This window comes from Belonocnema kinseyi, chromosome 9, assembly GCF_010883055.1.
Source record: "Belonocnema kinseyi isolate 2016_QV_RU_SX_M_011 chromosome 9, B_treatae_v1, whole genome shotgun sequence".
Taxonomy (NCBI): Eukaryota; Metazoa; Arthropoda; class Insecta; order Hymenoptera; family Cynipidae; genus Belonocnema; species Belonocnema kinseyi.
The window spans coordinates 53,959,180-53,971,110 of record NC_046665.1 but is presented as its reverse complement, the minus strand read 5'-3'; the positions used below and the strand labels follow the sequence as shown (position 1 = coordinate 53,971,110).

Sequence of the window (11,931 nt, the reverse complement as noted above, 5' to 3'; positions counted from 1 at the left end):
ATCATTTTTTTAAAGGTTTATCTTTTTAGTAAAAAATTCAATTAGTTAATTGAAAATTTGTCTTTTTTGGGTAGGAAATTGATCTTCTTGGTTAAAAATTATTTTTTTTTGTTGGTTAAAACTGCAACTGTTTGGTTGAAAATGAATCTGTTTTAATTGAGGATTAAACTACTTGGTTTAAAGTTAAACTAATTTTTTTTAAATACATTTTTTTACGATTCATAATTTTAGCTTAAAGTTCATAGTTCTGGGTCGTAAATTAAACTGTTTTGTAGCAAATTTATCTTCTTGGCTTGAAAAAATCTACTACAGTGAAACCCTTCAATAGCCCTCCCTTCTATAGCCCTTCCGACAATGGAAGCCGCGCCACAGGTAGGAATAACAGGAGCTGCGCGGGGTGCTTGGGATTACGGTGGTCACTCAAGCGAGCACTGAGGCGTGAACAAACAAAAGCGGAGCGGGCTATAATGAGTTAGTTTTCAACCATCGGCAGCCCCGAAATCGGCGCTATAGAAGAGTTTCACTGGATTTGGGTTAAAATTTATTTATTGCTTGTTGTAATATTTTTGGATTTGTTGTTTTCAGTCAATATGTTTTTGTTGTCTGGCCATGATATTCTTTCTAACACCTATGGTAAGTGTAAAACTAAGTGGTTAGGATTCGGACACCCGCCCCTCTCCATGTAGCCCAACATGGCCTTTCGTTGACACCCCTCCCGCCCGCCAAAGAAGCCCCGTGGTTTATGGAAGGCTCCTAACGAAAAAAATAGAAGGAATTTTTTTTTTACAAATTGAAAAAAAATACAATGTCGTCATATTTTATGGTCAGTTCTGACAGTCCCAACCCTTTGTCACATCCCATATCCATCTCTTTCTATCTGGTCATTCGCAGATGAGTGTCGACCCTGACACAGGACAGGAATTATTTACGAGTGGACTTTAATTACATTTTTCCGCATCTCTTTCTGCATTTGCTTTCCTACTTCCTTTCACATGACCGTGGTGAAGATTTAATTACCTTTGTGATGTGCATGCAAATGTAACTAGAATGCACACATGTAAATATTCAAGGGATAAACAAATATGCAGTTGATATTCTGCACGTCGCGTTTAGGCGGTGTATCGCGTTATTTCGCTTTTAGGCGGTGTACAACTTTTCGTCGCGTTTGATCGCTGGATAACTCCAGGACTTATACACAAGCCTTGGAGTTGCACAGCGGTCGAGCGCTAAAAAAATGTGAAATCGGCGGTGTATCAAGCCATGTCACGGTTAGGCGATGTACAACTTTCCGTTGCGTTTTATTGTTGTACAGCTCAGGACCTATACTTATACAAAGAACTTAGAGCTGTACAGCGACTAAACGCGAACAACTCCAAGGCTTGTGTATAAGCCCTGGAGTTATCCAACGTTCAAACGCGACGAAGAGTTGTACACCGCCTAAAAGCGAAATAACGCGATACACCGCCTAAACGCGACGTGCAGAATATCAACTGCATATTTTTTTATAACCTGAATATTTACATGTGTACATTCTAGTTACATTTGCATGCACATCACAAAGGTAATTAAATCTTCCCCACGGTCATGTGAAAGGAAGTAGGGAAGCAAATGTAGAAAGAGATGTATTATGAATCTTCAAAAAAACAAAATTAATTTCTAAAACAGTAGTTCTAGTTTCAACTAAATAGTTGAATTTTCAACCTAAAAGGGCGAATTTGATAATAAAAAATTTAATAGTTGATATTTCAACAAAAAAATATTTTAATTAAAAATAAAAATCAGTTAGATTTACTCAATAAAAGCGAATTTGTCATCAAATATTTGAATCCTTAAACAAAACAGTTTAATTTTGAAACAAGCACCTGCATTTTTAACAAAAAAAATTGATTTTTTTATTAAAAAATGAATCATTTTTAGCCAAATAGTTAAGTTTTCTACCATATCGTTCAATTTTTTAGAACAAATCTCAACAAATATGGGAAAGTTCAATTTTCATTTAAAAAAGTAATTTTCTACACCAAAAAAAAAGATTTTTTAACTAGACATTTGCATCTTTAACCAAAGAAGATTAAATTTATACCCAATAAATAGGAGTTTTCAAACCAAAAAGGCTAATATTCAAAAAAATAGATAAACTTGAAACCAAAAAGAAACTTTTAGTCAAGAAAGAAAAAAATTTAACTAATTGTTGAATTTTCAAGCCAAAAAGGCGGGTTTGTGGTAAACCAGTTGAATTTTTAACTCGATATTATAACTTATCTACAAAAATGTTAATTTTTAATAAATCAGTGGAATTGTCAATAAAGTGAAAGTTTCAGTTAAGAAATTTAATTTTTAAATAAAAATAAATTAAATTTCAACAGCAACAAAAATGTACTTTGTAGATAGTTTTAACCAAGAATTTAAATTTTCAATTTAAAAAAAAATTATTTTCAAGGAAATATATAATAATTCATATTTGAACAAAAAAAATATTAGAATTAAAAATAAAAAACACATTTTATCAGTAAAAATGAATTTTGAACCAAATATTTGTATCCTTATCTAAAACATATTAATTTTCAACCAAAAAGTTGCATTTTTAACCAATATCTTGATTTTTTATCAAAAAATGTCGCATGTTCAATGAAATACATAAATTTTTTCCAAATAGCTTACATTTTCTACCAAATTTTAGAATTTTGAACAACGCAGTTGTTAACAAGAAAGAGAAAGAATTTCAATTAAATTGTTTAGTTTTCAAGTCAAAAAGACGAATTTTGAAAAAGTTCAAAGAATTTTAATTCTAATTTGGAACAGGGAGTTTTCGAAGAAAACTATAATTCTGACAAATTCCTAAAAGACCTGGAATTTAAAAACACTTAGCCTGATTAGTGACAAAAGTAGAAATCTATTTTTCTTCGAGTAGAAAACTGCTTTATCGGATGTCATCTCTACATTGCAGAATTCTATTCTACCGACTCCAGCTATGATAAAACAGATCGCCTTTCAAGTGGCGCCTCTATCGGCAAAGCTTTAAACCTGCGAGCAGTGGTTCTCATTTTAGCTCCTCATATTAAAATATTAATTCGATAATGGAAAAATCGAATTAAGAATTGATTTTTTCAATCTCAGACGCATATCCACGCTTAAAAAAATAATTACACCAAAAAGTTATTTCAAAATGCAATTTAATTTTTAACCAGACAGTGGTATTTTTAAATGAAAAGGATTATTTTTCTGCATAAAAAAATTATTTTTTAAACCGAAAGGGCAGATGTTAAAATTGAAATTTTTGAAGTCAAAAAATTTTTAATAAAAAATTTAATTAAAAATGTAAATTTTTTTAAATGACAAAATAGTTAGATTTTCAACAAGAAAACAAATGTTTGGTCAAGACAAATTTTTAACTAACAGAGATTACTGTTTAACAAAATAGTAGAATTTTCAACAAAATAATTGAATTTTGAACCAAATAATATCCTTTTTTACTAATAAAAAAAAGGTGAATCCTTAACCTGAAATGTAAGAGTCAACTTTATAACCGAAAAAAATGAACTTTAAAAATAGGAATTTTCAAATAATAGCTGACAAGGAACTTTTTAAAAAGGTTATTTATATTTATATTAAATTTAAAAAATGTATTTGTTTTTAGTGATTTGTAACCTTAAAGATATCTTACGTAATAATTGGTTTTGACCACGCCCCCCTCCCCAATGTAGGACTGCATGACCCCCCCCCCCCCCCCCCATACTGCCGTCCAAACTAAAAAGATACATAAGTTACATTTTTATGGAAAATGAGTTTTTCGTATCGTTGGATTCGTAAGAGAAAGCTGCATCCAACTGTGTCAATAAAATTTATTAATTATTAATATTTATTGCAAAGAACGATTGTTTATAAATGAGAAATGTCGAAAAAGTTGGCAATACGTCATCAGCATACACATGAAAAAGAACCTAAAGAACTTTGTGTCTTTTTCGCGTTATAAAAGTGACCGAGTGCGACGCTAATTGCCCTTACGTATCTTTTAGCCTTGTAAATTAGCTCGGACTCTGATCGAAAATCCACGGGAAATAAGCCCCGGCTAAATTCGGCTATACACATGCACTTGCGCGGCGATCGTTTCGGTAAGTTCGGAGCAGCGACTAAATACACAGTGTCCCTTACGTATGTTTTGATGTTGTATTTTGAGGCAGCGCTCGAGCTCTTCAACAAAGGCATCGTCCGCAAGTGACTTTGTGTTCTTTTTGCCTTGTATTTGTGACATTCTGCGACTGTTTAAACATCGCAAGTCCATTTTACAATAGAAATTGTTTAAAAAAACAATTTTTTATTTCAAAATATGAAAAAGCACATTATTTTTACCCAAATAACGTATCTTAATTATCCAAAATTTTATTCGATATTAAAGTTCTTTGGGCAAGAAGTTTTTCTCGATTTTTTCACTTCGAGTCAGATTGGACTAATGTATCTTTTCAGTTTGTACGACAGAATAATTTTCTTTAATTTGTGGACAGCCCTTAATTAGCCCCTCGGAATCAGCCTAATGTAATGTATATGCGACTGCTGTACCAAGAGCGACTATTATCGGTACACCCCGGATTATGTCAAACCTATAAGGTCCTCCCTTCGCCTGAGCCGTCTGATCCGGCTGAGCATTCTTCTCGGATCGTTGACCGCGCGAGGTGATATACTGTATCATTACCCAAGCAAATCAACCTCTCATTGCAAATTTCCAACCAACAACCCACTTATGATTCGCCCAGTAGACTCCAGCATATATACATTTATACAATATATACATTATACATCTCTACCTGGCTCGCATCTTGAGATACCACTTTACCTCTTTTACCTCTCGCTTTTAAATCACACGCGACTCATAACGCATCTCTTCAAGGGCAGCACAAAAGATCGTGTCTCGTCGACGGACCTCATTTTACCCTCGGGGAAAGTCTTTCATTATTTATGTACACCTAAGGCCTGTGTCAAGGCCTTTTCCAATCTATTTTTATCTTTCACTTGGTCCCTTTTCTTGAATTATTATCAACTGTATTTAAATATAATATAAACGTTAGAGTGGATAAAAAAAAACATTTTTGGAAATTGAAAAAGTAATTATGTGGAAAAGTAGCGTATGAGTACCGTGGAAAAGTATGATCAATTTAGATTCAATTAATAAACGCCTTGGTTTTGCCTTTTTTTTACATTATAGGAAGCCTAAAAAGATTTTTTGAACTTACTATTTCTTAAAGTTCCTAGACTAATCAAATTTTTTATAGCTTGCTTCTGCCAGATAGAAACGTTAAAGATATATGAGAAAATCATGTCTACATTTCTGCAGGTTTTAAAATTATTTTTTGAAATCGGTGGTCTTCTAGTGAACATCAACAAAAATATCAAAATCACGAAGATAAGAATTTATTTAAAAATATTTTGTTGGCGCCCAAAACCAAGGTGTTTATCGTTCAAATCTAAATTAATCATACTTTTTCCATGTTGTCATATGCTAGTTTATCAGATATTTCCAATCCCTATTTCAATTTGTTGACAAAATAGTCATATTTTCAACCAACAATGAATCTTCAATAAAAAAAAGAAGAATTCTCAACGAAAAGTGTAACAGTTTTTATTTCCGCCAAAAAAACATGTCAATCAAGAACAGTTGAATTAAGCCAAAAAATAAGAATTTTTAACAATTTAGATAAATTCTCAAACAGTACAGGCTAATTATTAAACTAAAAAAGTAACTTTTAACGAAAGAGTTAAACTTTAAACCAAAAAAGGTTTTTCAGTCAATAAACAAAAAAATCTTATCCAAAATGTTGCATTTCCCTGCCAAAAAAACCAATATCCTGCAAAACAGTAGTTGTCAACCCAAAAATATGAATTTTCTAAGAAAAATATTAAATATTTAACCCAAAAAAGAGGAGTTTTTAAACAAATAAATGAATTTGTAACTAAATCAAATCAATTGTTAAGGAAAAATGGAATAATTACAATTCTAGCTAAAAAAAATTGAACTAAAAAGCGAATTTTCAACAAATTAATTAATTTTTCAACCAAAGAAATGAATTTTCAACTAAAATGATCAATAATACACAAAAAACTTATTTTTAACAAAACACACTAAATTTATACCAAATAAATGAGTTTTCCATTCAAAAAGATACATTTTTTAACAAAATAGTTTAAATTTCAATAAGGAAAATAAATTTTCAAAAAATGCAAAAACGATTTTTCAACCAAATAAAATTTATTTCAAAGAAATAGTTAGATTTTCCACCAAATGAAATAAATTTTCAACAAAACAGTCCAGTTTTTAGGCAAACAGATAAATTGTCAATAAAGAAGATTAAATTTCTTTCACAAAAGATAAATAAGATAAAAGATAAAAGTGAAAAGATAAAAGTGTAAAAGACGAAGATATATAAATAAATAAGATAAAAGACCATTTTTGAGAAAAATACTTGAATTTTCGAATAAAAAATATGATTTTTTAACTAAAAATAGAATACTTATATTCGCAGTTTGAAAATAAATTTAAAAAAAAAACGAACTTTTAACAATATAATTAAATTTTCAACGAAAAAAGTGAATTTTTATCCAAAAAGATCAACTGTTGAGATTACATTTTTTTCAAAAATACGAATTTTTAAGAAAATTATAGAATTTTCAACAAAAACAGATTAATTTAGAACTTAAAACAGAATAGTTAAACTTTCAACAAAAAAACAATGTTTTCTTTCTTTATTTAAATATAAAGTTCAAAGAAAAGGTTCATTTTAAAGGTATGTTAAGCTGACGTAACCACATATTTGAATCGAGTTGAAACCTATCTCATAATTAAGGGCTCATTCAATGCTAATTTAATGTTCTATTGCCAAATTGAATGCTGCATTATTTAAAAAAAAAGCAGGGGTTAGGCTAGCTTAACATTAATCTGGCCGAACCCCATGTGAAATAAATGTTAAATCGAGTTTTGTCATATCACATAATTGAGGGCTCACTTGATGCTCATATAATGCCCCATTGCAAAATTTAATTCTCTACTATTTTTTTTTAAACCGGGGGTGACGCTAGCATAACGTTTAGCTGACGGAACGGAACCCCTTGTGAAATAAATGTTTAATCGAATTCTTTCGTATCACATAATTGAAGGCTCATTTAATGCTCTCCAAAACCACCAAAAATTATTTTCCAAAAGCCACCCCTAATACTGAAAAACCGCACTTAATATAAATTATGCACAAATTGTAAATCTGATCATGCTATAATTAAGTGCTCATTTAATGTCTCATTGCGCAATTTAATGCTCCACTATTTTTGTTTTAACCGGGGATTAGTCAAATGTGATATGGACAGATTTATAATTTGTAAATAATTTATATTAACCCCGTAATTATAGTAAAGTCAGATTTACAATTTGTGCATAATTTATATTAAGGGTGCTTTTTCAGTATTAGGCGTGGCTTTGGAAAATAATTTTTAGTGATTTTGGTGAGCACTAAAGGAGACCTTAATTATTTGATAGGACAGAATTCGATTCAGCGTTTATTTCACATGGGGTTCCGTCAGCTTAACGTTAAGCTAGCGTAACCCCTGTTTTTTTTAAATAGTGGAGCATTAAATTTGGCAATGGGGCATTAAGTGAGCATTAAATGAGTCCTTAATTATGTGATATGACAGAACTTGATTTAACATTTATTTTACATGGGGTTCTGCCAGCTTAACGTTAAGCTAGCGTAACCTGTGCGATTTTTTTTTAAAGAATGCAGCATTAAATTTGGCAATAGGGCATTAAATTAGCATTAAATGAGGCCTTAATTATGAGATAGTTTTCAACTCGATTCGAAGATGTGGTTAGGTCAGCTTAACATACCTTCATTTTAGGATACGGTTTCAATAGTATCACGTAAGCTATTCAATATGAGTGATATCAATGTTCAATCGATAAGAAAAAATTCGCGGAATAATATAATAATTATGAATAAGTAATATTGTAATTTAGGCCAATTTTAATCGGTTAAAATTTTAACCGGACGGTTAGAATTAAAAGTTATGGGCCGGAAGACTATTTTTTTATTTAAAAATTCAAACACCTAAAAATTCAGAAACATTTTCGTAGTTGTTCAGAATTTATGAAAAATCTTTTGTATGTACACTTTTTTCTAGTGAAGATTAGTAAAAAATCATCAATCCATCTAAAAAAAATTCAACACAAAAAAGGGCTGCCAAACCATTGTGATCCTTGATGAATGTAATATAATTTATAAGACATAACAATTCTTGCGAATGTGTAAAATAATTCTAAATTAATTCCCAAAATCGACAAACATAATATTCATGAAATCATTATTTTCTGCGTACGTCATTCAAGTTAATAATAATTTGATTTTCAAATAATATTTAAATCTATATCCAATTATTGAATATGAGTTTCGTGAAATACAGAAATGTAATCTTCATGAAATAATTATTTTCCAAATATGTCAGTTGACTTAATAGTATTTAAATTTTAAAATAATGTTTTAAAGACTATTTTCAGTTATTAAAAATGAGTTCTCTAATTAAAACGTTAAACCCTTTTGGATTTCATATATTGTATTTGCAATGAGTATTTTGATTTTTAACAACTTTCTCACTTTAATCAGAGTAGAAACGGCATGAATTTGATCCGTATCCCTGAGAATGTTTGAAGCGAGATCCGCAACACTGAGACTAATGCCCCAGGAAGTGTAATCACGTCGTACGCACTTTGCACCACCTGTTTGTGAATTTCATTCCACTGTTCATCATCTTCTTTGGTACCGACTTTTTCATTTAATTCACGTTGTCTGACCCCAGCAATATTTACTCCTGACCAAACTGGAATTTCAAAAACAAAACATTGTTTTTTTTTTTGGTTGGAAATTCATATTTTGGTCTTGAAAGTTCAACTGGAAATCTTTCATGGTAGAAAATTTAACTCTTTTTTTGAAAATTGGACTATTTGATTTAAAAATTAATCTGTTGTAGTCGAAATTTCACCTTTTTTGGATACAAATTCAACTGTTTGATTGAAAATTTAACAAGTTTGTTGCAAATTTGTTTTTTTTTAAATTAATTTTTAAACTAAAAAGGTAACTGTTTCATTTTTGGTAGAAAAATTATCCTTTTTGTTCAAAATTCCTCTTTTATAGTATGAAACTAATCTTCTTGGTTTGCAATTTTCTCCTGGTTGGTTAAAAATTGAAGTATTTTGAAAATTTAGCTTTTTACTGAATGATCTTTGTTGAAAGATCGTCTTTTTGGTTAGAAAATTCATAATTTTAGTTGGAAATTCATCTCTTTGATTAAAAATGAACCTAATTGGTTGAAGATTGAACTGCTTTGTTAATTTTTTTTTTAAGATTCATCTCTTTATTTTAAAATTCATCTCTGGTTGAAACTTAATTTCTTCTTGATTCCAAAATTAATTTTTTAACTGAAAATTTAACAATTCCTGTTTAAGATTTATAATTTTAGTTGAAAAATCATCTCTTTGATTGAAAATTAAACCATTTTATCAGAAATTCGTTTTTTTTGTTTATTTAAAAATGTTTAAAAATTGGTCGAAATATCAACTATTACATCTTTTTTTGAGAATTTATCTTGTTTCAGTTAAAAATTCCTCTTTTTTGGTAGAAAACTAATCTTCTTGGTTTGCAATTTCCTCTTTTTTGGTAAAAAATGCTACGAAAAACTAAGTTTTGAAAACTAAGTTGAAAACTAAGTTTTTTGTTCTGAAAAATAAGTTTTTTGTTCTGAAAACTCTTCTTTTTTTTAATTCCTCATTTTAGGTAAAAAACAAATCTGTTTGGTTAAAAATTCATTATTTATCAGTTTTAAATTATTATTTTTTGTTGAAATTACGAATTGTTGAATGGCTCTTTTTGTCTTGAAAGTTTAACAATTTGAATGAACTTTTTTTTTCTTTCTTGTCCAGAAAATCTTTACTTGTAGTCTTTTTCTTTAACAAATAATTTTACAATTCCATTTTTGTTTAAAATGAAACCAATCGTTTGAAAATTCATGTTTTTTGTTGAAAATTTGTCTTTTTCGCTTTAAAGTTCAATTATTTTCTTGTAAATGCAACTATTTTGCTACCAATTATTTTTTAGTTCATCTTTATTGGTAGAAAATTCAAATCTTTCGTTAAAAAATCAAGTATTTTGTTCAGAATTTAATTTTTTTTTTAATAATATTTTTTGATCAAAAAATAAACTATTTGTTTGAAATGTTGTCGTTTTGGATCGAAAATTCATCTTTTTTTGTTAAACATTCAACTATCCTTTAAAAAAGTTAAATTATTTCATTATTTGGTTGGAAATGCAACTGTTTTTGTTTCATGTTTAATCTTGTTTGGTTCCAAATTTGACAGTATCGTGGAAAATTCATCTCCGTAGCTCTAAGATAATGTTTGTATGAAAATTCAATCATTAGGTTAAAAATTAAACAGCTTGGTTGAAAATTTGTCAAAAATTCAAATTTTTCGTTGATAGTTAATCCTTTTTGTTTAAAAAATCATCTTTTATGATATAAAAGTCACCTTTTTTTGGTTGAAATAAAAAAATGTCAAATTTTTATATATTAATCTGAAGTATTTTTATTCCGTTTGTAAAAGACTGCGTTTAAAATATTACAAGACTTAAATGCTGGTCTTTTCCTATTAATAGTCAGAGAAAGTAAAATATTGTTCTGGAAAAAATCAGGTCAAACCGTCAAAGCGAGGGAATTTTGAAAATGTTTTTTTGTGGTCATCCTGAAAAAACCTATCTTCTCAAACCCATAAATTCTGTCTGCTAAAGTTGTCTTTTTTCGGTTATACCCATAGTTTTCAAAATAATCAGCTACGGATTGTCCAATCTTTTTTAAGAAAATAAAAACTTGTTACATATAAAATATAAATGTAAATGATAAGTTAATAATTATTTTTATTCTAACTTATAACTGCTCTAAGTTTATTCGAATTTAACTTAAATTCTTACCACTAGTATCACCATGCTCTCCAATAATCCACGAATGACAGAAAGTAGGTGCAATATTCAATCTCTGAGAAAGTAAAAATTTAAATCGTGCAGAATCCAAATTAGTACCACTTCCAAATACTCGATTTCTGGGCAATCCTGATAGCTTCCAAGCTACATAAGTCAATACATCAACCGGATTTGTAACAATTAAAAGAATTGCATTTGGACTATATTTGACTATTTTAGGAACAATTTCTTTGAAAATGTCAGTGTTACGTTGTACCAAATTCAAACGAGTTTCGCCTTCACGTTGACGATCGCCGGCCGTGTTGACACAAATTGCCGAATGTGCAGTTGCCGCAATATTAGTACTTGCACTGATTTTTGCATTTTTCAAAAATTTATATAACTTCATGGAATTTAAAGTTTTTTTTATTACTTACGCTTACTAATATGCTGATTGCACAGGCCATTCCAAACCTGACCGGCACCAACTATACGATAGTGATTTTATTTTTACCACATGGACCTGCTGGTTCTTTAACCGAGGTCAATAATTGATCTTCTACTGATGCCATTATGTTACAATTATCCAAATTAAATTTATGTCAATATTTTCAACATCACATTTTGCTGAGTTCAATTAACTCACAGTGAATTTAAAATTTGAAATATTCCGTTTGAAAAAAAGAGAGGAATAAATGAGAAGTGCGAAGTTATGTCATACAGAAATAGAGTTAAATAATGTAAAGCTACAAAAAAAGTATTTGAAATAATGATTGAAAATACCCATTATTTAATTAATTACAAGCGCGCGTGCATTTCCTCGATTTTAGGGGCAAAATAAGTTTGAATAGGAAATAAAAATTTTGAATACCTATCTATTTTTAGGTTTATTTGCTTTAAAAGTTATATAAGTATAATTTTCCTAAGAATCTTCAGAATATTCCAAGAGATT

At 29.4% G+C, this 11,931-nt stretch overlaps 1 pseudogene; it reads right to left on the bottom strand.

The window, feature by feature from the left end:
• Positions 1 to 4,525: 4,525 nt before the first annotated feature.
• On the bottom strand, positions 4,526 to 11,551 carry LOC117180545 (annotated as a pseudogene).
• Positions 11,552 to 11,931: the final 380 nt, after the last annotated feature.